Here is a 26,897-nt window from a genome sequence, read left to right as displayed (position 1 = left end):
TTCACGGTCCTACATGAGTACAGTCCATGGCGCCCCAAACAATTACAATATAACATCAAAGATCACTGATCACAGATCATCATAATAAATATAATAAAAACGAAAGGGTTTAAAATATTGCCAGAGTTACCAAAATGTGACACAGAGACACGAAGTGAGCAAACACTATTGGAAAAATGGTGCCCAACAGACTTGTTTGCCACAGGGTTGCCACAAACCTTCATTTTGTAAAAAAAAAAAAAAAAAAGTGCCATATCTGGGAAGCACAATAAAGTACAGTGCCATAAAATGAGGTATGCCTGTATTGCATTTTGCTTGTATTTTCTTAATCTGTATAAAATTGTTTAGCTAAAAATTTTGGTTTACACACATGAACAATGTTCTTTTCTATTTTTAAAAAGAATTCTATTTGTATAATTTTTGAAGAGCACTATTTATCGTTGACCACTATGTTGAAATTAATGTGTTAGTGAATAAATAATTTCAAAAATGATGTAGTTTTCATTGTTCTCATACCCCCCTAACTCAAAAGCATCCCAGGGCTTCCCTGGTGGCGCAGTGGTTGAGAGTCCGCCTGCCAATGCAAGGGACACGGGTTCGTGCCCTGGTCCAGGAAGATCCCACATGCCGCGGAGTGGCTGGGCCCATGAGCCATGGCCGCTGAGCCTGCGCGTCCGGAGCCTGTGCTCCGCAATGGGAAGGGCCACAGTGAGAGGCCCGCATACCGCAAAAAAATATAAATAAATAAATAAATAAGCATCCCAGACTGGATAAATACTAAGTTTCCCTAGCTAGAGCTCACACCAGCCTTCGTCATGGCTGTCTGTGCCCAATTCCTTCTGCCTCCACCAGAACTTCCTTGAGAGCAAGGATTTGATGTTACTGACTTGGTACCCTTAAAATTCCCTTACCATATGCCGGGCACTGTTTAACTCTTTTAGTCCTCATGAACCTCTGATATGGGCATTCTAATTACCCTTCTTTACAGACGAGGAAACTGAGATGGGGAGAGGTTAAGTAATTCAACTACGGTCCCACATCCCAGCCAGTGACTGAGCTGGGATTTGAGCCCAGGCAATCTGGCTGAAGAGCCCATGCCCCCAGCTACAAACTCATGTGACTCCGTCTCAGTAAATGTCTACAGAATGAATGAAAAACAAATGAACGAATGAATGAACGAAAAAATGAACAGAAAAAAGACAATGGCAACCATTGTAACTATGATGGGTAAAAAGACCTCAATGAGAGGAAGTGCCTAACTTCATATTCACAACACAGTTGAAAGATCTGGAGTTAGAACCAGCACTTTTCAAGGGAAAGCAATCTACCTTAAGTAAACAGGATTGTTTCCTCAGTGCGCCAGCGGCCAGGATGCAAGGACTCACGAAAACAAACTTGCTTTTACCCCTGCTGATAACAGAGACCTCTTCGTTTTGGTTGTTTACTCAGACCCTGAGAACTAGACACGCTTTCTAAAACAAGGATGTTGTGTACCTTGTCTTGATGGGCTCTGGATGTCTGATCCGGCCCCACTGGGCGCAGGCTTGGCCTGCAGCCAGTGCCTGCAGGGCAGGAATAAAGTCTTGAAGAGCTCTTTCTCAGATGGTGGGACTGGAGGTCGTGTGTGATGAGGTGTCAGAGGCATCAGGAGAAGAGCCAAGGGTGAAGGTGAAGAGGATCGTCTTCAGGACCTGACAGTGTCCATGACAGAGGTGGAATCTTAGGAAAGAATATTGTCCTAGAAAGGAATACGCTCCAGAGAGGTCTGAGCTTGTTGAGTTTGAGTCATTGGAGATTGGTTGGAGAGAGACTGTGAGAACGCTGAGAGAGGACCACTGTGTCCTGGGCTGCCTCGCCTCCCAAGGAGGAGAGCTCAGGGGTGATAGAGAGAAAGAAGGTGCAGAGGCAATGGAGACGCAGGTGACCCTGATGGAAGAAACACGCGATGAGAAGACACTGCCTGGAAAAGGAAAAGCAATTACCATTGTCACACCCAGATCATCTCTACACCCTTCCCCTGACAGCATGGAGGTGCAGCACCCAGATCCCGCTTCATGAAAGACCTTGCCATCAGCTGACTGGCCTCCAGCCCAGTGCTTTGCAGTCCTGCTTACTTCTCCCTTTCTTCTGGCCACATCTGCAGAGCGGTCTTCCCCACCCAATCTTGCTGCGTCCTGTTTTATTTTTTGCAGGTGTTTCCCCCCAGTAAACGTGCACTTTTCATCTGATTCCAGTGTCTGCTTCTTGCAGGACCTGAAATGACACACGTCGCAGATCTCTGAAAGTGACATCCCTTTTTTAAGACCCAGAGAAAATCCTAGTGTCATGTTCTTTGGTTATCTTCAGGAATCTAGGACCCAACGTTAATGGTTTGTGGATTCACTTATTCAATTAATTATTCATTTAATCCATGGCTTTAACAGGTATTAATTAAGCACCCATCATATGCCAGGAATTGTGCTGGATCCTCAAGTTATAACAGTCAACAAGGAAGACAATCTTGCCTAGACGACTTGGAAAATGGAAAAGCCATGAGGAATCTAGAAGGGAGAAGCTCCTTCTGGATGTGGCCGAAACTTAAAGCATTATCTCCCACCTGAGGCAAAAACATACAAAAGGCTCATCCCACCAGACTGAAAAGATCTTCAATCCCACGCGATATACTTTCCGCTGTGGCCATTCCCCTTCCACACTGTACACGTTCAGTTACTGCCACCAGCACCCACTGGAGAAGGGCAACTGCCCATCCCGGGAAGAGGACGGCACGGCATCGCTGACTCCTGTGGTGGTCTAGGGGTTGGCATTTCCGCCTTTTCTGCTTTCGGCTTCCTTTCCCCCCGCCCCCAATCTCCACCTCACACCCGAGTCAGGCAAAACACTTCCATTGGTGGGAGCCCGCGTGAATTTGATTTACACAAAGTGCCCCAAAAGTCACCCCAGTTGAACAAGCTCCAGGTCACAGAAGGAGCTGACCAGGAGCTGGCATCCAGCGGAAGGTAGGAGGGCGTGTGGTTGCCTGCGGGAACGGGACGAGGGAGGCATCGCAGAGCCCTGGGCCGGCCCAAGAGGCTGTCCCTAGAACTGGCTCTCAGGGGGGTGCCGAGTCCCACTTCCCAGTCTATGAGATGCAAGGTGCATCTATGCACATCTATGCACTTCCCAGTCTACAGGCTGGTCTCCTCCAGTAGCTCCTCAGGCTGCAAGGACTTCCAGCTTCCTTGTATCCCACAGACTGGGAAGTGGGGCTCGACAGCCCCCTGAGAGCCAGTTCTAGGGACAGCCTCTTGGGCCGACCCAGGGCTCTGCGAGGCATCCCTTGTCCCATTCACCCAGGGTTTCTGAAATTACACCCATCATGAGTTGTCCAGGCCCCTGGACTCTCTTTGTAGGAAAGGACACTAGTCAAACTCAGGGAGAAAATGGCCCATGAGTCCCCGACTGGGCTACAGAGGGGCCTCTGCGTGGTCCACGCACAATGACCCCAGGGAAGCAAGGGCCTCGGGCAAGGCAATAGGACAGCCTGTGCCTCCTGCAGAAAGTCCACCGGTGGCGCTGAGCCACAGGTTTGGATCTCCGGCACACTGCCAGTTAGGAAGCGAAACCCTTTCCGGAACACTTGCTGCTCTGTTGGTTTTCCCCTGGAGATGCAACGATTTCGCCTAGACACTGTGCGCTGAGAAGCTGTGCACAGAATGCAGCCGCCTAAGAGCTGACACGGTACCTCACAGGCTCCCTAGTCCTCTTCCACGTGAGTGGGGGCAGTGGCTCCCCGCCCCCCGAAACCCCCAAGTCGCTTGAGCAAACTGAGCTGTCCACCTGGCGTGAGGCAGCCACACTGAGAGCTGTGTTGCATCCGCCTTCTTTTGTAACCCAAAGGCCTAAGCTCAGGAGGCGAAAGAAAAAAGGGCCATTGTTTCTGCTGACAGGTTTGCGTTAAGGATCTGGAAAGACACGCTGGTTTCAGTGCGAGGACCCCGGGCAGGGTTGGCATTGGGAGCAGGGGCTGAGGGAGCCTCCTGGACCTTTCCGAACCTTCTCGCCCTCATTATTAGCAAGAATGCCTTCAAGCCAGTTCTGCGGATGGCACCAGGGGCCTCCCCGTGGTGGGCTTCTTGGGCAAACGGCTTAATTTGGAGCCACGGAAGAACAATGGGAAATCTTTTCCCATGACCTTCATTTCTCCCTCATTTGAGATTCCATTGTATTTGTAATGTCAGAGGTGGTGGACTAATTTCTGCCACTCTTCAGGGAGGACAGCTGGGCCACCTCCACCTCAGCCTGCCAATCTTTCCCTGACTTGTCAGCCAGTGGCGCTGGGGTCCCAGGCAGGAACCAGCCGGCCAAGGTGGCTATAAATACTCTTCTTGGCGGCTGGCTTCCATCGGGAGTGCACAGCTGAGGGGCAGGGTCGGGGAAGCACCTGCATCTCTTCAGGGCACATCCGCTGCTGGCCAGGCTTGCTCAACCTTTGAGGAGCACTTTCCAGCTCTGAGGAAGCTGGCGGTACCCCAGTTTCCCTGCTGAATGCCAAGGTCCAAGCGGCCACCCCCTGTAAACTCAGAGCCCGAGCTTCATTTTCGCTGGGGCTGATGAAGCTGAATAGCTGAGGGTAAAATAAGGAAGGAGGGGAGAAGAAAGGAAAGGAGACTCTTCAAAGGATGCTCCCCCCCGCCCCACGGCGATTTCACTTATGTGCGATAGCATGAAACAACTCATCAGCCAGGCCTCTTTCTCCCTGATGAGGCAGAAACTTGACAATTGAGAGGTTTTTTTTTATAAGCGACTATTTTCTTTTTTTGTTTTTATTTATAAAGCATGACTAAGAGATCCCTGATGGGTACTTCAAATAACCAGAAGCAAGTCACAACAACTGCTAATGGCGAGTTGTAAATGGAGTTCTGCTCGAGGTTGTCACTCAAAATGAGATGGAATTTAACAATCAGGTTGTATATGAGATGAGGGAGAGGTTAAAAATCCACTGGATGACAGTTCTCACATTTCAGTGAGCTGAAGAATTGCCTGGAACACTTGGTTAAAAGACAGATCTCTAGTGCCCATCCCCTGAGACGGATGCTGAGTCTGGGCCTGGGCCCAAGAATCTGCATTTGAGTCCGTAAGTAATTCTGACTTAAATACTCTGGGCGGGGACTGCACTTTGAGAAACAATGCCCTGAGACAGGAGTTCACAAAGTGAGGGCTCCGACCAGCAGCAAAACCAGGAAATTTGTTAACAATGCAGATTCTCAGGCCAACTTCAGACATAAAGGATCAGAAACTCTGGAGGCAGGGCCCAGCAATCTGTGTGAACAAACCACCAGGTGATTCTGCAGGTTGAGAAATACTGCTCTAAAGGCTCTCTTACAAATCAGGAGTGTAAACCCTGGAACAGTGCTGATTTTAACCTGCAGTCAAGATTGAGAATTGCTGCTCAGGTTCTATGGGAATATAAATGCTAATATCACCTCCACAGCTCCTATTTTCTGAGCATCCACCTTTCTAAGCCAGGGTCAGAGTTAATGGCATGAAGGGGAAAGAATGTGGTCTGTTTCAGATAGATAAGGACTCATGTCTTCATGCCAAATTTAACTTCGCTGAACTTCAGTGTTTTCACCTGGGAAATGGAAGGAAGGACACCCAACCCACAGTGATGCTGTGAGGAGTAGTGAGATGAGATCTGGGAAAGCACCGAGCCAGTGGCTGGCACACTGTAAGAACTGGATTTTCCTCTGTCTCTCTGCAATCATTTCCCTTAGTTTAATCGGGGTCTGGAATAAGATTCTTAATCTTTACAGAAATATGGCTTAATGCTCCAGAGAGCATCAAAAAACTCATTTTAAAGTTCATCTCTCTTATTAGTGTAACTGTATGAAGACCTCAGTGAGCAATCTTAATTTTAAAGGCTGGTGGTATGAGTGTAGAAGCAGCTCTAAATCTGCTTTACCTGATTCGACTGTATAACCACAGGCACGTTCTTTTATTCATCAATGTTTTCAGTAATAGACAAAATCTTATAGTTTTATTATTAGGTACTTGGCACAAACATTTTAATGTCTCACGTGACCTCCATTGTTGATAAAACGCCAGGTGAACTACTACGAGTTTGGTACCAGAGATCTGTAAAAAAATCACTTTGTGTGTATATGCGTGCTGGTCAGCTTGTGATTCAGTTTGTTGGAACATCGGCCAGTCCTGGACGCTCCCAAGAGAGCAGATTCAGTAACCGTGCCGGCATGAAGCTATAATGTCTGTGTTTTACATTTTATATAATACATAGAAATACTTGACAGTGACCACTTCAATAGATTGTAAGGATGAAATGACTGCAGATGTGTCTCCCCGAGGCAAGGACTGAAGCATACGTTCTGTGTAGCAGGAAGCTTACGCACACCACAGCTGTGGGAGTAAAGCGGAAGCACATCCATGTGCAACCATCAAAGGTTCCACATATTTTCTTTAGCAGGGAAGACCTGCGGCAGTGTGCAGCCCTAGATGGCCTAATTTAGTTCTTGATAGACTGACAGGCAGCCCTTAGGGCAGAAAGAGGTGCATATGTCAAGGTTCACTGCCAACTAATATTTCTTATAGCTTCAATAGACATTACTGATGGCTTGCCATGCGTGAGGCACATATACAGGCACCACCTCATCTAAGGCTCACGGTTATCACCATCCACTTTTTACACACGAGGAAACTGAAGTGCAGAGACATGAAGGCATTTGAGAAGCATCATGCAACCAGTTACTTGCAAAACCAGGACATCAACCCAAGTCTTCTGTTTCCAAGACAGTGCTGTTCTACTAAGCCACAGGTAGTTCCCTCCAAAAGGTAAAATGAATATTCCAACTGTCACTGATTTGGAATATCTACATCCATTGCACAGATGAAAAAATAAAGACAAGACACAGGACTTTAAGGAAATGCATTATAAATCATTCATTCAGCCATAGGCCATTCTAAAATAAAGACAAAGGAGAGACTTGGGCTGGCTCCTGATCTGGCCCCCAATATCAAGGCCATGTTGGTCTTTTGCGTTTTCCATATGCATATTTCCCCAACAGGAGGAGCTGAGAAACAACCTGAGCAGAGAAATAGGGAATGTTGTTCTTATTTATCCCAGGAGGGATTTCTATCTTTCAATTGTTGATTCACTTATTCGATCCCTTATTCATTCACCCAGTCTTCATGCATGCATGTTTTATTATAAGTGAGGCACCTGTGTTTACTCATGTGTCTCTTCAAACAATTTTGGAAAACTACATATCTTCTTGAACTTTTCAAAGATGAAATCTAAAGTTTCTCTTCTCTCTTATATTCTTATATGTATATACTCTTATACTTTTATATTATAAACTTTCTCTATTTTCTTAAATAGTCATAAAGAATGTAATTCTGACCTGTAGTCAAGATTGACAATTTTTTTTTTTTGGCTGTGCTGGGTCTTCGTAGCTGCACACAGACTTTCTCTAGTTGCAGCGAGCGGGGGCTACTCTTCGTTGTGGTGCACCGGCTGCTCATTGCAGTGGCTCCTCTTGTTGCGGAGCACGGGCTCTAGGCGCGCGGGCTTCAGTAGTTGTGGCGCACGGGCTCAGTAGTTGAGGCTCGCGGGCTCTACAGCGCAGGCTCAGTAGTTGTGGCACACGGGCTTAGTTGCTCCACGGCATGTGGAATCTTCCTCCACCAGGGCTCAAACCCATGTCCCCTGCGTTGGCAGGTGGATTCTTAACCACTGGACCACCAGGGAAGTCCAATATCAACAATTTAGAACAAAAAAATTGTTTCATGCTTTTATACATATCCAAAGAATTATAGATACCACAGCAATTTAATATTTATCATCATCCAAAATTTACAAATACATGAATGACCTTTTAGCAGTAGGAAATGTAGTGTTCTTTTCCCTCCTTAAATTCATATTTCCATTCCAGTTCCCCAATTTTACCCTATTATAATGTATTTCATGCTTGAAAATCCCTTATTAATCATCCTAGCATTATTCTATGTAACAAGAGTATAATATAAATCACAATAATTTTTAAATTTCCTGTAATCTTAAGGTTTTATAGGTTAAATTTTTTCTTCTGGGTTGAGTTATTGTTAAAATTATTAAAACAAAATTAATCAAAACAGCATAAATATATTACAACTCTAGACAATGCACTGTAAAATCTGGGAGAGGTAAGTATGCCTTTTTAAAGTTCAAGGTGAGCTGAGAAAGAAGAACTTTTCCCATGGGATCTCTCCTCCCTTTCCCATGTTCTCAGGCTGATCTTATTAGGAAAGAGTATACACAGGGAAGTCTAGGATCTGGAAATTAATTCCCTGAAATATATACAATGTAATATATTCCAGCTGGAAGGCTGATTCTGTAGGAGGCAAGAGCACGGAGGCTCCATAAGGAGTGCTAAAGGGCATATACAAACAACACCGCACAAGTCAGGTGCGTTCCAGTGTATCTGTTAGGGACCAGTCAAGAGACAATCCCTATTAATAATTTGAACGTGGGACATCAAGCATAAAGAATTGTTAACTAGGCAGAAGGTGATTAACAACTAAAAGGGATGAAAGAACTGTAAGGTGTAACAGAGGTAGAAACTCAGAAGGCAGCTACCATCCCTAAGGCTGAAGGAAAAGTAAATGAGGAAATCCGAAATCGAGAGGAGGATCCCACAAGACTGAGATGCACACCCTTGTAAACAGGGCATGGCTGCTGTAGTAAAGAAGGAACAGGGTGCTGGAGTGCTCGTGGCAGGACCCTGATAGCCATCACCACTGCGGTGAACACTTGCTGGGTCCCTCTGCACCCCGGTTTCCTAGCAACTGCACAGGAAACAGCCCGTGGAACAAAAGCGTCCCTTTCTTCCCCTTCGGCTGTGCAGCGCCCTCTTTGGGTAGAGCGTAACACTGAGCCGGCTGGCAAAAGAGAAACGCAAGGTGTTGAGTCCAGGTGCGGGATGACAAAGCAGGAGAAAAAAAGAATGGGTTTGGGGCTTAAAGGCGATTAATTAACAACTGGCACAAGCGTCAAGAGAAAACTGCAGTTAAAGGATTACACGAGTCCAGGGAATGGGGAAATGACTTTTAATCTCCCCTCTCCTCAAATCAATAGGTGGGTAGACTCTACTGCTGGATTCTGAGCGAACACTTTTGGTCTCAGTATACCTGCAGTTTTTAACTGAAAGTAACCAGAAGCTACATGCACAGCTACCTTGCAGTGACGCCCAGGGCTGAGAACCTTACCCCAAGTTCACAAAATCTTGATTTTGCTTCTGTGTGTGTGCAAAACAAACTGGTTCTCTCACCTGTGCAGGAAGCACAACCAGGATTCCCCAGGGGCGAATTATGTATCTGTCTTTGTGGCAGTTGCTCATCCTGACACCAGTCCTTGGAGACTGCTTTTACTGTTGAGCTTTTTCTCCTTTGATTCCTGCCCAAGAAGAGGAGAAAGGCAGGGAGCTGGGGATCATCTATTTTGATTTCTCCTATTTCTGCTCTGTGTTTTGAAGTAAAACGATTACATACGGCCCCCAAATTGGCACTAAGTTCTCCTTTTCACCAACTCCCTACAGGCTTTATCACTGTAGTCAAGAAGACATCAAAAAAAGTGTCAGTGCCAACCGTGACAAGATTTTTTACAAATTCATTCTCTGTTGCTTTACTTGTTTGAAACTCTCTGCCATATTCTACAAAACATCCCGTTACTCATCTCAAACGTCTTTAGAAAGAAACCCTCTGAAAGGCCACATGATAGGAAGGAAGTGCACTGGTTGGAAATAGAAGGCTGAGGTATTCCCATTTCTACCACTAACTGGCTGTGTACACGAGAAAATCACTTTGTTTCTCATCACGTCCCTCAGCTTTACCCCTGAACACTGCAAAAGTTTGGGACCATATTTACAGTCACCAGCCTCAAGGGATGACTGGAAAATACCCCATTCACTTGTTGAGCATTGTTGAGGTGGATGCAACCAAAGGAATCAGTTAGGGGAGATACTGTCTACATAGCTCTACACCCACGGCCCTTTTGATGACCCTATATTTGTACTCCTTTTTAGTTTGGTTTTTGTTTTTTTAATTAAGATATAATAGACGTATAGTAAAGTGCACACATTGATAAATTTTTATGTAAATATATACCTCTGTAACTACTTTTTGATCAAGACAGATATTTCTAATAACCCACCCCCCAAAATCCCTGTGCTATTTCTTAGTCAATATTCCCTCCTGCCCATAGAAGTAACTGCTATTCTGACTTCCATTACCATAGATTTGTTTTATCTCTTCTTGAACTTCATATAAATGAAATCTTACAGCATGCACTCTCTTGCATCTGGCTTCTTCCATTCAACACTGTCTGTGAGATCCATCCACAGCTAGCTCCCTCCTCTTTCTTGCTGAGTAGTTCCCAGTGGTCCCTTAAACTATGCTCATTTTTTAAAATGCTATTTTCCTTTTTCTGTTCATCTTGGGTGATATCCACTACTCCTGTTGATTCCTTCTCGTGTATTTTTTTATTCCAGTTATTATATTCTTCAGCTCTGTTTGGCTCTCCTTTATATTTCCAAACTCTTTGTTAAACTTCTCACTGTGTTCATCCGTTTTTCTCCCAAGTTCATTAAGCTTCTTTATGATCATTACCTTGAACTCTTTATTGGGTAGGATGCTTCTCTCCACTGCATTTGGTTCTTTTTTTTTTTTTTTTAATTTATTTCTGGCTGCGCTGGGTGTTCGTAGCTGCGTGCAGGCTTTCTCTAGTTGCAGCACGTGGGGGCTACTCTCTGTTGCAGTGCACATGCTTCTCATTGCGGTGGTTTCTCTTGTTGCAGAGCACAGGCTCTAGGAGTGCAGGCTTCAGTAGTTGTGACTCGCGGGCCCTAGAGTGTAGGCTCACTAGTGGTGGTGCACGGGCTTAGTTGCTCCGTGGCATGTGGGATCTTCCCGGACCAGGGCTCGAACCCATGTCCCCTGCATTGGCAGGTGGATTCTTAACCACTGCACCACCAGGGAAGTCCCGCATTTGGTTCTTTTTCTAAGGTTTTGTCTTGTTCCTTAGTTTGAAACTCATTACTCCTCATTTTGCCTCATCCTCTGTGTTTATTTCTATGCATTTGGTAGATGGGTTACATTTCCCAATCTTGGAGGAGTGGCCTTATGTAGGAGACATCCTAGGGGACCCAGAAGCACACTCCCTCTGGTCAGCAGAGCCATATGTTCTAGGGGTGCCCCTCTGTGGGCTGTGTGGGCCCTTCTATTTTAGTGGGGCTGACTGGAAGGTGGGTGCACTGGAAGGTGGAGCTGGCCCTTGGTCCGGTCGGCTATGAGGCCCTGCCTTGTTCAGTGGCTGCTGGCACTGGTGGGTGGAGCTGGGTCCCAGCGTGGCTGGCTGCATGGCCGGAGACCTCTGGGACAACACTGAGTCTACTAACGTTTGCATTGTAGGGGACCCAGACAGAGGAGAGAGAGAGAAAAAAGCAGAGAACTTATTGGAAGTAATAATAGGTGAAAAATTCCCTAACCTGGGTAAGGAAACAGAAATCCAGGTCCAGGAAGCACTGAGAATCCCAGATAAGATGAACCCAAAGAGATCCACACCAAGACACATCATAATTAAAATGGCAAAAATTAAAGATAGACAATATTAAAAGCGGCAAGAGAAAAGCAACTAGTTACATTCAGGGAACTCCTGTAAGACCATCAGCTAACTTTGCAGGACACAGGGAGTGGCAGTAAGTATTCGAAGTGATGAAGGAAAAACCTACAGCCAGGAATATTCTATCGGACAAGGCTATCATTCAGATTTGAAGGAGAGATAAAGAGTTTTACAGACAAGCAAATGCTAAAAGAGTTCAGTACCACTAAACTGGCTTTACAAGAAATGTTAAAGGGACCTCTCTAAGTGAAAAAGAAAAGACCACAACTAGAAATATGAAAACTGTGAAAGGAAAAGTCTCATTGGTAAACACAGACAGTAAAAGTAGTAGATTAACCACTTATAAAGCTAGTAGGCAGGTTAAAAGCCAAAAATAGTAAAAATCATCTATATCCACGATAAGCAGTTAAGGGATACACAAAACAAAAAGATGTAAAATATGATGTCAAAAACATTAAACAAGAGGGGGGGAGTAAAAATCCAGGGTTGTTAGAATGGGTTTGAACTTAAGAGATCACCAACTTAAAACAATCGTTCATATACACATACACACACATACACACACGTACATATATATGTTGTATAAACTTCATGGTTTATATATAACAAGCTAAAAAACCTATAATAGATACACACAAAAGAAAAAGGAATCCAGGCATAACACTAAAGATAGTCATTAAATCACAAGGGAAAAGAGCAAAAGAAGAAAGGAGCAAAAAAGAACTGCAAAGCAACCAGAAAACAATTAACAAAATGGTAATAACTACATACCTACCAATAATGATGTTAAATGTAAATGAACTAAATCCTCCAACCAAAAGACATAGAATGGTTAAATGGATTAAAAAGCAAAACAAAACCCAAGACCTGTTTATATGCTGCCTACAAGAGACTCACTTCAGATCTAAAGACACACAGACTAAAAGTGGGAGGATGGAAAAAGGTATTCCATACAAATGGAAATTTCAAAAAGCAATATTTTTTGGAATATGTCTCCTTAGGCAAGGGAAACAAAAGCAAAAATAAGCAAATGGGACTACATCAAACTAAAAGGCTTTTGCACAGTGAAGGAAACTATCAACAAAATGAAAAGGCAGCCTACTGAATGGGAGAAGATATTTGCAAACAATATATCCAATAAGGAGTTAATATCCAAAATAGATAAAGAACTCATACGGGGCTTCCCTGGTGGCGCAGTGGTTGAGAGTCCACCTGCTGATGCAGGGGACACGGGTTCGTGCCCCGGCCCAGGAAGATCCCACATGCCGTGGAGCGGCTGGGCCCGTGAGCCATGGCCGCTGAGCCTGTGCTCTTCCACAGGAGAGGCCACAACAGTGAGAGGCCCGCGTACCGTAAAAAAAAAAAAAAAAAAAAAGAACTCATACAACTGAACATCAAAAAAACCAAACAACCTGATCGAAAAATGGTCAAAGGATCTAAATAGACATTTTCCAAAGGAGACATACAGATGGCCAAGAGATACATGAAAAGATACTGAACATCACTAATCATCAGGGAAATGCAAATCAAAACCACAATGAAATACCACCTTGCACCTGTCAGAATGGCTATCATCAAAAAGAACACAAATAACAAGTGTTGGCAAGGATGTGGAGAAAAGGGAACCCTTGTGTACTGTTGGTGGGAATATAACTTGGTGCAGCTGCTATGGAAAAACAGTATGGAAGTTCTTCAAAAAATGAAAAACAGAACTACCATATGATCCAGCAATTTCACTTCTGAGTACTTACACAAAGAAAACAAAAACACTGATTTGAACAGGTAATTGCACCCCAATGTTCACTGCAGTATTGTTTACAGTAGCTAAGATATGGAAGCAACCTAAGCGTCCATCAATAAATGGATGTGATATATATAAAATGGAATATTACTCAGCCATAAAAGAAAAAGAAATCTTGCCATTTGCAATAACATAAATGGAGCTAGAGCGTATTATGCTTTGGGAAATAAGTCAGTCAGAGAAAGACAAATACCACATTATCTCATTTATATTAGGATTCTAAAAAACATGTAAACAAACAAAACAAAATGAAAAGAGACTCATATATACAGGGAACAAACAGATGGTTGCCAGAAGGGAGGGTAGTGGAGGGTTGGGTGAAATAGGTGAAGGTGGTTAAGAGGTACAAACCTCCAGTTATATAATTAATAGGTCACAGGCATGTAATGTACACCGTAAGGAATATGGTCGATAATACTGTGATAACTTTAGGAACAGATGGTTACTAGATTTATGGTGGTGATCATTTCATCACATAGGTAAATGTCAAGTCATTTGTAGTACACCTGAAATTAACACTGTAGGTCAACTATATTTCAGTAAAGAAATGAAGTTACCTCTAGTACCCAAAATAAAAAAATCTAATCCACTTAAAATAAATGTTCTCCTTTCCCTCTGCCACGTTAATTGTTGAAGTCAAACATTTCTAAAGCTGAGGAAAAGATTCAGGGCTTGAATTTATTACGGAATGCTCTTCTGAGATCATTCAGATTGTCTGTCTCAATTTCTAAAGGAGACATCCTGCTTAAAAATCAACAGCAGGACAGCGCCACTTCTAAGGACTCCAGTGGCACCCGCCCTTCCCAGTCATGGGGCCTGATACTTATGTGCTTGGCTATCTGTTTTCCTTCCCAAGGTTCAGTTTCTTGAAAGCAGGAATAAAACATTCTTATTCATCTGTATAAGCCTAGGGCTAGCCCAGGAATTGGTGTGTCCTCTGCACTCAAGAAACATTTCTTGAATGTCTTGATTGAATCACAGCAATCATCTATTCCAAATGTGGGATGAGGCACAAACTGGGTGTTTACCTTTGTCCACTTATAAACGGTGTTGGGGCTGATGGTGGCTAATAAGGGGAAAGATGGTAACCTAGACGAAAGGTCTGATTCCCCGAGGCATAAAAAATGGGAAATTGGAAGCTCCAGACCAATCTTCTGGAGATGCGAACTGATAAGAGAGCAGGAAACAGAGTCTCATTTAGACCAAAAAGGAATCGTAAGGGATCAGAAGATGCAATGCCAGAGGGATGGCTGGAAGAGACGGGAACCCCTTAGCAGACCCCAGCTCCCTGCCGGAGGAGACTTAAATCATACCAGTCCCCGGCCGCACCGAAGAGCAGTAGATTTGGAATGCAGGTGGAGCAGGCATCTGTGGGTTTTTTTTTTTTTTTTAACAAGTACCCCAGGTGATTCTGATATATGGTGAAGGTTGAGAACACCCGCTCCAGAGCAAAGTGAGGCTGGAGGGCTTCTGTCCAAACTTGACCCTGAAGTCTGTGTTAAGAAAAGGCTGATTTATATAAGTTCCCAGGAAAGAATCTGGAGGATCCACCAATTAGAGCTCTGAGTGCTGTAAAGTGAGTAGTTTTAACCTAGATCTGAGAGGTAGACTTAGGCCTTCAGTATTGAGGACTTCACTTTTGTTCACCGTGGAGAGAAAAGCAATACAAGAGAGTTCTGACTTTGAACTTGGGGTAGAAAACATAAGGCGACCTAGGAAGCAGAAAAGGTGAACGTCCTAAGTAAAAAGCGCAATTAGCCAATGATATCTCTTTTAGCTACAATTGCTACAATGAACCAACTGCATCCCTTGTGTACCCTGAGGGTGCCACACCCTGTGGTAAAGTCATTTTAGCAATTACAAGGTTGAGGCCAGAGCATGGAGGGCCCTGAACGCCACAGTAAGGAGAGTGGATGCCTTACAATGGGCGGTGTGCCCCAGGCATAAGCCTGCAGATTAGGGAACTGGATCCTGGGGTAAGTGTCTTCACCAGTGAGTTAGCCTCAACTCTGAAAGCCTATGATTCTATGATATACACTATTGGCAAGATGCAAAGGAAGTACTAGCTATTTCTGAATCTGAGCTTTCTTTATATATATCTTGCTGATGCCAGCTTACATTAGTAACACAGTTCCCATGTGAGTGCAACTGGCAGTTGGTGGGAGGGCTTAGGTCAAGTACAGAGTAGAAGCAAACCGATGGGCAAGTTTTGTAAATCTGAGGTTTAGAGAGTGCAAAGTCAACGGCGAGGTCCCGCCTGCCTGTATAATGACACAGTATCAGAAAAAGAAAGTCCATGAGGTTAGCAGGCACTGTAATTAGTGGTGTTGCTCTACACTGAAATCTGGGTGTTCTGTGCACCAAGAGCCAGCTGGAGAAACCAGCTGTCCAGCCATTTCCCATCCTGACCAAATTCTCACCCAGCCAGCCTTCACCGCTCATTTCTAACAAGCCCAGATGAGCCATTCCACTAGGTTGTTTGGATACGGCTCACTGCTAAGAACAGTACACAACATGAACCAGTTGAAGGAGAAAAAAATCCCTCAATTTGGCAAGGCAGAGCTATACTTATTCATTCCATGAACATGGATCAGGTAACAACTGTATGTCAGGCACTGTGCTAGGTGCCAAAAACTTAGAGGAAAAAATGTGATCCCTGTCTTCATGGAGCTGAGTCTGGGAAAGAAACAGATGTAGAAAAGTATAAGTCAGTGTATTAAATGGAAATGATAGAGAAATGCACAGTATGTCATGAGAGCAGCCAGCAGGCTGTAATCAGGGAAGGCTTCCTGGAAGAGTTGGTACTTGAGCAGATAGGTAGAGTCGAGGGTGGACTAAAGCCACTCACACTGGCTTGCAAAAGCCAATTACATACATTCTTTCCCAGTTCTGCATTTAGTGACCAGATTGGTAACTTGAAGTCAGCAGTGGCATTGAGTATTCACACCTCAGAAATCAGCAAGCCCTACAAACCAAGCTTTTTCCCCCTGGAGAGATGGTTGTTAAACATTTCCCAACACACCCCTTGGTAGGATGTAGTCGGGATGGAGGGAAGTGTATTTCAGTAAAAGTATACACCAAATAGGCAAAGGCATGGAGGCCAGAAGAAAAACATAGCAGAGGGGAATGTAGGACTTTAATTTTTGTAGACTATAAAGTGCACAGCTGTAACGGCAGGACATAAAACAAAAAGGGAGGAAAGGGCTGAGTTATGGAGGGCATTAGAAGCTGTGCTGAGTTTTTATTTTATCCAGTAGGGGATGGGTAGGCAAAGAAGTTTTAAGGTAGGGTGTAATAAGCTAATATTCTGGAAACATCGTATTTACAACCACTGAAGCTTCTCCTTGCTAATAATTAACATCTTATACAACATGAATTGAGATTAGATTGATGAAAATTTGTTCCTAAAACTACCTTCAAAGCCAAAAATAAAATAAAAAGGCGAAATAAGTTTTAAAAAATACAAAATTTTGTTTTAGCACCCAGATTTTCTACCACAATATCATAATTTGATTCAGGTAGGCAGTCCTGTGGCAAGTGTAGCAGTTTAGGTCTAATCAGATGATAAACACCACACAGTGGGGGCTTCCCTGGTGGCGCAGTGGTTGACAATCTGCCTGCCAATGCAGGGAACACGGGTTCGAGCCCTGGTCCAGGAAGATCCCACATGCCACTGAGCAACTAAGCCTGTTGAGTCTGAGCTGAACAACCTCTGAGCCTGAGCTCTAGAGACCACGAGCCACAACTGCTGAGCCCACGTGCCACAACTACTGAAGCCCGTGCACCTAGAGCCTGTGCTCTGCAACAACAGAAACCACCACAATGAGAAGCTCGCGCACCGCAAGGAGTAGCAGCCCCTGCTCGCTGCAACTAGAGAAAGCCTGCGCGCAGCATCGAAGACCCAACACAGCCAAAAATAAATTAAATAAATAAATTTAATTAAAAAAAAAACACACACAGTGGGTTAAACAGGGAGTTTAATATAAAGAATTATTACTATGAAAAAAGACCGGAAGATATAAGGAAACTCCATATGGCGCCCTAGGGCTGAGGGGGAGTACCCAGGAAGGACAAACTTGGAAGGGGTTCACTGGTTGGAGAAGGGGGGTGCAGCCCACCACATAGCAGGGAAGCTTGCTGCGGAGCTGGTCTGAGTTGCCGGACAAATAACAGGCCACTCTCTGGGGTGTAGACTGGGGGAACTGACCATCAGAACTGGTGGCTGGGTCATGGAGTGGGTGTCCCAGCGCTGGCGGGTTCAGTGGGGGACTCTGGTTCTCATGAGAGACAGCAGCAGAAGAGTGATCTCCAGGCCAAGGCTGCAAAGTTACAGAGGGACCACATTCTGGGCCTGAGGCTGGCACAGGTTCTATCAGGTGACCTCATCCACCACCAGGCCCTGGCCCACCCCAGAAGCCACAGGAGAGCCTCTTCCTCCTGTAGAGGCCCTCCAGCGTCCTCTACTGAGCAAGCTTTAGGCTATAAGGGCACTTATTTTTTTAATTGTTTTTTTACTATATATATGTGTGTGTGTGTATTATTAAAAATATATAATTTTACTTATTGCTCACTTTAAAGGAGGAATACTTAAAGAAATCCCATGTTTATCACAGAGCATGTTGAAGGGTGTGTTTGGGGCTGGGAGGCAATAAACTGAGGTGACACAGGAGGTCAAACTTTCCAGGGGGAACTGAAAATTGTGGTCATTCTCCTGGCTGTTTTAGCTCCATGACCAAAGAAGCTAGCAGGGCTAGATTTTTTAGGCAACCCTAGACCTTGAGGAATTGCTTCCCTCTCATCCTGGGTATCACCTTGTAGCACTCGGCTAAGGCACAGCTCTAAAGAGGCTCAGCTCAGCTTCCACGGGGCGCATTCCTTCCAGCCGCTGAGCGTGCTCTCTGGGCAGTTCCGCTCCAGTGTTCAGCTGCCCTTCCCCCACCCACTCACAGCGCTGTCTGGGATGCTCACATTTCCCGCAGCATGCTCCACTTTGCACCATCTCTCTTTGGGGGGAAAATAAAAACAACATGTTCCTGTGGTTGCTTAATTTTCTTGATGGTGCAAACATGTTACTGTCGTGAGAGACCATGGTTAAGAGCCCAGGTTCCAGAATCAGACATATCCCAGTCCCAATATTTAGTTAAGTTATGCATTAAGTCTCGAAACCTCAGTTTTGCCATCTATAAAATAGGGATAAAGAGCACCCATCATATGATTGTTAGAGGAATTAAATGAGATAATCTGTATAAACACAGTAAATACTTGGTAATAGTCATTGTTATTATGCTGTACAGACAGCCAAAACTCAAACTCCCCGAGAAATGGCCAATCATGCCTTGTCTTCCTCAAAATGCTAAAAATTTAATAGTCATTTATACTTCTTACGATTTTGACTAACATCATTCCCCAACTGAAAAAGAAATGAGTTTTGTTGGAAATTTTTTTACTCTCCCCAGATTCACTGCCAGAATGGAGAAATTGTGAGGATTTGCCTATGATTTTTCTTTTCTCTTTTTAATACAGCTGATGATATTGTTCATTATCCACTTGAGGTGGCATTAGAATAAATTAATATTAAAATATTTAAATTTAGAACAATGCGTTTGAAATGCCATTAGGAAGATTTATCACCTGCAATGAGAAATCAGTGCTCCATTAGCTGCAATCCCCTTTCCAGTTAGTTTGGAGACCTCTGGCTCAGATCATTACCCAGCACCTCTCTCTCCTTCTCTGTCCCCTGATGCTGTGTGGATGGCTGTTCTTGGGTTTACTGAGGGTTTGCTCTACTGACTCGCTTTGCACCTCAGACTCCTGTATCCAACTGGGTGCTCTTTAATACCATGTGCTTAGATGCCAAGCTGAGGCCAATTACCACTATGAGGAAAGGCAAAACTCACTTGTTCCACCAAGTGTTCAAGATAATGCAAAATGTACTTCAGGAAAGCAAAATGAGTAAGAGCGCTGTTTCCAGCTTGGAGAATAGAGCTGAGAGAGGGAACCACATTGGTGAGGCTGTAGGATGTGTTGTTAAAGGCCCAGACTCTGGAGCCAAACTGCCTGGGTTCACATCCCAGCCCTGCGACTTGCTGCCCACGAGCAGGTTACTTTACCTCTCTGTGCCTTGATTACCTTATCTGAAAAATGGGGATAACAATACCTCCCTCATAGCGTTGTTGTATGGATTTCATGAGTTAATAAATGTAAAGGCCTTCAAACATCTAGCACAGGGTTAAGGCTATGGATGTATTTGCTGTCATTACCTGGTCTTTGTAAAAGACTTAAGAGGATATATAATTACAGCTTCTTCCAATCAATGAAGCACGTGCCAGCATTCCAACAGACCCTTATTTATAAGATCCCTGTACTTGGCTTGGACTTGCCTCCCTTTGCTGATTTTATTCAAAAGAATAATGACCTACTTTTAAGTAGAAAGCCCTGAGGAAGTCACTTTGAGAGGAAATTTCTCAGGAAATTCCCAAGTAATCTGCTGGGGAAAAAATAGCAGTATCTTAAACCTGCTTAAAAGCCAGCCAGCCTCAAACTAGTCTACTGCATTACAAGTCAAAAGAGCAGCTTAGTAATATGCTATGTCTTTTTTTTTTTTTTTTTTTTGGTACGCGGGCCTCTCACTGTTGTGGCCTTTCCCGTTGCGGAGCACAGGCTCCGGACCCGCAGGCCCAGCAGGCATGGCTCACGGGGCCCAGCCGCTCCGTGGCATGTGGGATCTTCCAGGACCGGGGCACGAACCCGTGTCCCCTTAATCGGCAGGCGGACTCTCAACCACTGCGCCACCAGGGAAGCCCTATGCTATGTCTTGAGGGTCCCTGGGTGTGCTTACTGGGTGAAAGTGGTTCCAGCTGTGCACTTCCGTTTTGTTCACCTTTTTAAAAATATATGTTCAATACAAATTTTACTTAAAAATACCCTATCAGAAATATAGCTCCACATCACCTGAGACCCTCTGAATTTCTTCTCCATCTTCTTCATGGATATTTGAACATTTTTTTGGCAAAGAGCTCTGACCCTCTTGGACCTACATTGAGGCCTGAGAATAGGTAGCCCCTAAAACATCAGATAAATAGTTTTTTAGTATAAATATGTTCCATGTAACATTTGGGACACATTTATACTTAAAAATACTTATTTACATGAAATTCAAATTTAACTGGATGTGCTGTACTCTTGTTTACTAAATTCAAATTTTAAATAAACTATTTTTAGTCTGTCTCAAATATTATGTGGAACATATTTATACTAAAAAAATATATAAAATTCAAATTTAACTGGATGCCCTCTGTTTTATCTGACAACCCTATTCTGACTGCTTTACATATATTGATTCATTTAACTCTCATACAACTAAATAAGGGAAGTACAATTATTACCTCCATTTTACAGATGAGGAAACTGAGGAAGAGTCTAAGTAGTTTACTTTTTGAAAAATCTGACAATACCAAGTGCTGGCAAAGATACAGAGCAATTGGCACTCTCATATATTGCTGGTGGAAATGCAAAACGGTACAGTCACTTAGGAAAATCATTCGGCAGCTTCTTAAAAGTTAATATGCACCTACCATATGATACTACCTACAGTATCACCTGCTAAAACACTCTGGGAGGGCTTCCCTGGTGGCGCAGTGGTTGAGAGTCCGCCTGCCGATGCAGGGGATGCGGGTTCGTGCTCCGGTCCGTGAAGATCCCACATGCCGCGGAGCGGCTGGGCCCGTGAGCCATGGCCGCTGAGCCTGCGCGTCCGGAGCCTGTGCTCCGCAACGGGAGAGGCCACAACAGTGAGAGGCCCGCATACCGCAAAAAAACCACAAAAAAACAAAAAAAAAACCACTCTGGGAAAGTTTTGATTGGATACTGTGAGGCTAAAGTCAAATATAACTGCACACACACACTGTACTCTAGCTGGTAAATCTATATCTCACAGGGTCAAGCATTAGGAATTTAGAAACTATTTGTATACTAGAGAGGAAACACTAATTACAAATAATTACAGCCAATTTCTCAATATTGGAAAAAGAAGTTACAAATAGGAATGGAAGAATGCTAGAGTGAACCCTCAGGTGCTAGAATGCGAGTCAGAGTTACCAATATTGACTTGCGTCTTAAAAGATACACACACAGAGACAAATAGATACAGAAATAAAAACAGAGGTGTGTATATACATGAGTTAGTATACATGTATGTGTAGATTCCAGACAGGCCAGAAGCAATACCACCCCAGGGGCAAATTAGTACACCCACTGCCCAGATCTTGGCTTCTAATACCATTCTCCACTGAAAGGAGCCAAGGCTCCTTGGAGAACTGCTTGATTCTAGAGTTGAAGCAAAAAAATAGCAAGATGAGCTCCAGGCTTATCCTGTGGTGCCAGAAAGTAAGGAAGTACTAAAAATTATATCAAAGGAGATGGGGGCATATCAAAGGGGCACAAGAGCCACCAGAAAGAGCTCCCAAGGATGGAACCATTTGAGCAACAAACTAAATGATATGATTGGATTATAACCAAAAGAATAAGATAAATATCTGAGTCCATACTGCTGTAAATAAATAACTGAATAAATAAATGAGGGAGAATGGACAAGTCTTTTTTTTTTTTTTTTTTGCAGTACGCGGGCCTCTCACTGTTGTGGCCTCTCCCGTTGCGGAGCACAGGCTCCGGACGCGCAGGCCCAGTGACCATGGCTCATGGGCCCAGCCGCTCTGCGGCATGTGGGATCTTCCCGGACCGGGGCACGAACCCGTGTCCCCTGCATCGGCAGGCGGACTCTCAACCACTGCGCCACCAGGGAAGCCCCGACAAGTTGTCTTTAACAGAAAGATTCCAATCAACAAATGTAGAAAGAATGACGGAAGTAGAAAGTCATTATTAGACCACCACGGTAATTACTGTCAAAAGATCCACCGAAAGGTGCTAAGATCAGGGGACAAATAAAAAAGAATGAAATAATGCCACATGCAGCAACATGGATGGACCTAGAAATTATCACACTAAGTGAAGTCAGACAGAGAAAGACAAATGTCGTATGATGTCACTTATACGTGGAACCTAGAATATGAATTTATTTACAAGACAGAAACAGACCCACAGACATAGAGAACTTATGGTTACCAAAGGGGAAAGTGGGGTTGGGGGAGGCACAAAGTAGGAGCTTGGGATTGGCAGATGCCAGCTACTGTGTATAAAATAGATAAAGAAGGTCCTACTGGAAAGCACAAGGAACTATATTCAGTATCTTGTAATAAACTATAATGGAAAAGAAAAAAAATCAGGGGGAAGACTTTAAGCAGAAACAGGATACTTGCATACTCTCAAAGTATCTCCTCAAATGTTTAATAATTGCAAGAGGAAAAGAGTGAGTTTATGATGGAGAATTCTGACAAATACCACCTTAGCCAAGTGACTGAAGTTAACATCACCAGTAACACACATCAAAATCGTGTACCCTTGATAGGATGCACCAGGAAGGGCACCCTTCTGTTGTACCCTTCCCCAAGCTGCATAACCTGAATCTCATCACAAGGAAACATCAGATAGACCCCAATGGAGGGACATCCTATAAAATAATTGACCAGAGCTCTTCAGAATGCATCAAGTTCATTTAAGAGGATGACAGACTGATGGGGGAAGGCTAAATTAAATGTGGGATCCTGGAATAGAAAAAAAGAACAGTAGTGAAAAATTGGTGAAATCCAAATAAATTCTGTAAATTTAATATATTGTACTAAGGTTGATTTCCTAGCTTACATAAATATTCAGTGTTTATTAGATATTAACATGGGGGGAGTAGGTAAAGCATACACAGCAACTCTCTGTATTTTTGCAACTCTTCTCAGTCTAAAAGTACCTAAAAATAAAAATATTACCCCCAAACCGTAAAACCCTCATTTCTCCCACACAATCCCTTACTCTAGCAAAAGAAAAAATTATTAAAGAGCCAATCTGGGCTGCAAGAATAGGGTCAGGGGACCACATTTTAGACTACTAAATCATTTCCCTCGTCCTCTTTTCATCTTCAAATTGGGTCAGGAATCCTAGAGTCTTTTTCCTCCCTCTTTCCTTCTTTAAACTTCTAAATCAGGATTTCCCGCTGAATACATGCAGCTAGCTCTGTCTGTCTCCCACACAGCTCCAAGCCTCACATAGCGACAAGGCCCCATTGGTGGGCTGTGCCCCTTCCCAGCCTCTGCTATACTTACACTTTCTAAGTGCAGGTTTGGGAGGGGGCAATGTGTTCTCCCGGAGGTACCACAAGCTGTTAGAATGTCTGCAAACCCTTCTAGAATTTTTGTGAGAAAAGCAACGCAGAGGAATCTCACCCAAAGCAAGAGTTGCGAGGCCTGGTCTTAAGAATCCCCAGTTGCCTCGTTTTTTGAGGAAAATCACTCCCATTGCTGAATGTATAAATAAACTATTAGTGGGTAACGAAGTAAAAACCATCTGCTGCCATCTGAAGATGTTGCCCAACTGTGACATTTCACAGGGCTGTCTACATCTTCTATCTTCCCACAAGGCAGGGTTTAAAAGAAAACTTTTTTTAATCCGAAGGCAGATAGTTTACCTTATTAAGGTGTTAGCTATTGTATGAAGAGACTGGTCCCTGACTCTTCAGTTAGCTCACAAGGTAAACGCCAATTTTGATTAATATAAAATGTTTTCACGTTGATGATATGAATCACTGGAAATAACTAATTTAAAAGAATATGTTTCTAGCTAATGGAAGAATGGGCTATCTACCAAAAAAAGAGAGAAAAAACCACCACCAACAAAAAACAGATACTCAGGCAGACACCATCTAGGTGGGAATACTTTTAATAGGCTCAAGACACTTTGGAAATGTTTATGTTTTGAGGCTCAGGGGTTACTGGGACTTTGGGGATGAGAGAATTAGCATCACTGTCCCTGTCTCCAGGCATTAGGCCAGCTTCTTAAGGCCTCAGGAGGACAGACCTGAGTTCACGGTAGTTGTGACCAATGCAACTTGATCACATCAGGTTGTCAAGCAGGCATGTTCACTGGGTACAGTGGGATTTTTCTGGGATGTTTGTGGGGAGAAACTGCAACTCTGAGCAGTCCTTAGAGGGGAAAGGGGAGGGTCTCCATCTCCTATTTCCAGTTGAGCAACGGTCCTATCGTCCAAACTCCTTGTTGGTCTCTCAGAAAACCAGAGTCCATGTTCCAAATTGTTGCATTTCATCTCAGCCCGGATATAGAAGGCAACTTGGAACAGGTGAGGTGCCAAACAAGAGAGAGGAAACAGTCAAGGGAAACTGAGAAGGCGCACAGGACTTTTATCTTGATTTCCAATGCCACTTCTACCGCCCAACTTTCTTATAAAAACCAGCAAAGGGGAATGAGACAACATAGAATCTGTGTCTTGAGTCCAAGGATAGCACAGAAACAACGTAATTCTAAAACGTTTGGAAAAACTCAAAAACCTATCTCCTAACCAAAGTCTGATGGCAACTCAGTAGGTCTGGGAGAAGACTGGATTCTTCAGATTAAAGATGCTGGTTTTGTTCCACAGATGGCTGTGGCGTAGGGTTAGGGCTGAGGTCCCCAGCATGACACCCCACAGCCCCAGGCTGGAGGTTTAGCAGGCAGCCCAGGCTCTGGGTGCCAGCAGGTGCTCCAGAGGCCCAGGTCATGCCAGAGCAACATGTAGACCAGACCATGCCATGAGTCCGAGCCCGGAGCTATAACGGTGGTGACAGCAAACAGAAAACAATGGGAAAGTAGAGTCCTGCTCTACTGCTAAAACGCATTGGTCACCAGTGAATGATTTGTTCTATTGTTAAAGTTGGAAAAGGGTAATATGAACAGTTATGGGATGCTAAATTCATTGCCTATCACTTTGAAGGGAGATGGTATAGATATGTGTAAAATGTATTAGACAGAGATCTATATACCTCCCTTCAAAGAGTATACGTGTATGTATATATACATACACATATACATTTATATATTCAAATATATATGATATCCAGGGATCAGTGAATATCTGGCCTACATGTTAGAGATGATGTAGAAAAGGCCCTTTAGTTCAGCGGTACTCACCCTTGGTTGCACCCTGGAATCATCTGGGAAGTTATAAAAGATACTGATGCCCAGTTCCCATCCCCAGAGATTCTGATGTTCCTCATCTAACACAGTTACATAGCAGAGCCGTGGAGTTGTGTCAATTGTAGCATCTGGGCATCCCTCAACCTGACTAGACAGCTCTGAACACCTCTGCCCAACAGCTCACCATCTCAGGGCAGAGATAAGTCCCAGACAAGTGGCTGTCTGAGCTCTTGCCCTAGGAGGTGACAGGATCTGAAGCCAAATGAGAAACCTCTCCTGATTGCTAAACAACTAGTCACATACGCTTTGAATGAACCATCATACTTGGAAGTAAGATCAACTCCCTGATGTCCATCTGTGATTGTCCAACAAGCCTCTTAGTATCCTCATCTCTCACAGGAGGAGAAAAATAACATACACCTGAGCCCCTCCAGGCTTGAAGGCAGGGCTGTATATACATCAGCTCACTTCATCCCCACCACAGCCCCAAGGAGTGGCTTCCTGTCCTGGCATTTGTGCTTTTCCTCCTAATGGGCACCTGGCTGTCTCTGTCAGCCAGTGGGTGGGTGGTGGTCAGGACACCAGCAGCAACTGCCTTATACACAGCATGGTTTAAAGAGTCACATCTGCCTGGAGCAAGGGTGGCCCTGCTGCACGCAGCCGTGGGTGGCCAGGCTGGACTCCTGGGCTACCTTCCAAAGGGGGCCTTGGGTAGATGGATCCCTATCCCCACTTCAGGCGCTAGTGGTAGTTCCCCCAAACCTCAGTGTATTAGTTCTCTGTTGCTACATAACAAGTCACCACAAACTTGGGGCATAACCAACACCCATTTATCACCTCTCAGTTTCTGCGGCTCAGGAGTCTGGGCATGGCTTGGCTGGGTCCTCTGCTCAGGGTCCATAGGCTACAACCAAGCTGTCAGTTGGGCTGGGTTCTCATCTGGGGACTCGACTAGAGAAGAATCTGCTTCCAAGCTTACTGAAGTTTTCAGCAAAATCCAGCTGCTTGTGGTTGTAGGACTCAGGGCCCTTGCTTTCTGCTGGGAGCAATGCTCAGCTCCTAGAGGTCACCCACAGTTCCCTGCTGTGTGGTCATCTCACAACATGACAGCCTATTATTTCAAAGCCACAGAGAGGGAATCTCTCTCTCCAGTCTGCTAAATTACCTAAGTTACCTGCTAACATCCATCGCCTTCGCCACACAATGTAACCCAGCCGCAGGAGTGACATCATGGCTTTTGCCATCTTCTATCGGTTAGAAGAAATAACCAATAACCATAGGCTCTACCTGCACTCAAGAGGAAGGGGATATGCAAGGGTATGACTCATTGGGGGTGATCTTAGGGTGTGTCTGCCACACTCAGACACTTGCTTTTGT

The 26,897-nt window shown here is 44.3% G+C and overlaps 1 long non-coding RNA gene across 4 annotated transcripts in view; it reads right to left on the bottom strand.

Moving 5' to 3' along the window:
- The window catches only part of LOC137228971 (uncharacterized), a 274,669-nt gene that overhangs the window by 62,090 nt on the left and 185,682 nt on the right, over positions 1-26,897 (bottom strand). Inside the window, exon 5 of one of the 4 annotated variants that reach the window (XR_010945470.1) lies at positions 9,317-9,424. The exons of the other annotated variants lie outside the window; for them this stretch is intronic. This is a non-coding gene — a long non-coding RNA (uncharacterized lncRNA). Of the gene's footprint in view, positions 1-9,316; positions 9,425-26,897 lie in introns of those variants that run through there. 4 annotated transcript variants of the gene reach the window in all.

The sequence above is a fragment of the Pseudorca crassidens genome, chromosome 8 (assembly GCF_039906515.1).
Source record: "Pseudorca crassidens isolate mPseCra1 chromosome 8, mPseCra1.hap1, whole genome shotgun sequence".
NCBI classification, from domain to species: Eukaryota; Metazoa; Chordata; class Mammalia; order Artiodactyla; family Delphinidae; genus Pseudorca; species Pseudorca crassidens.
This window is presented reverse-complemented; position numbering and strand designations above follow the sequence as displayed.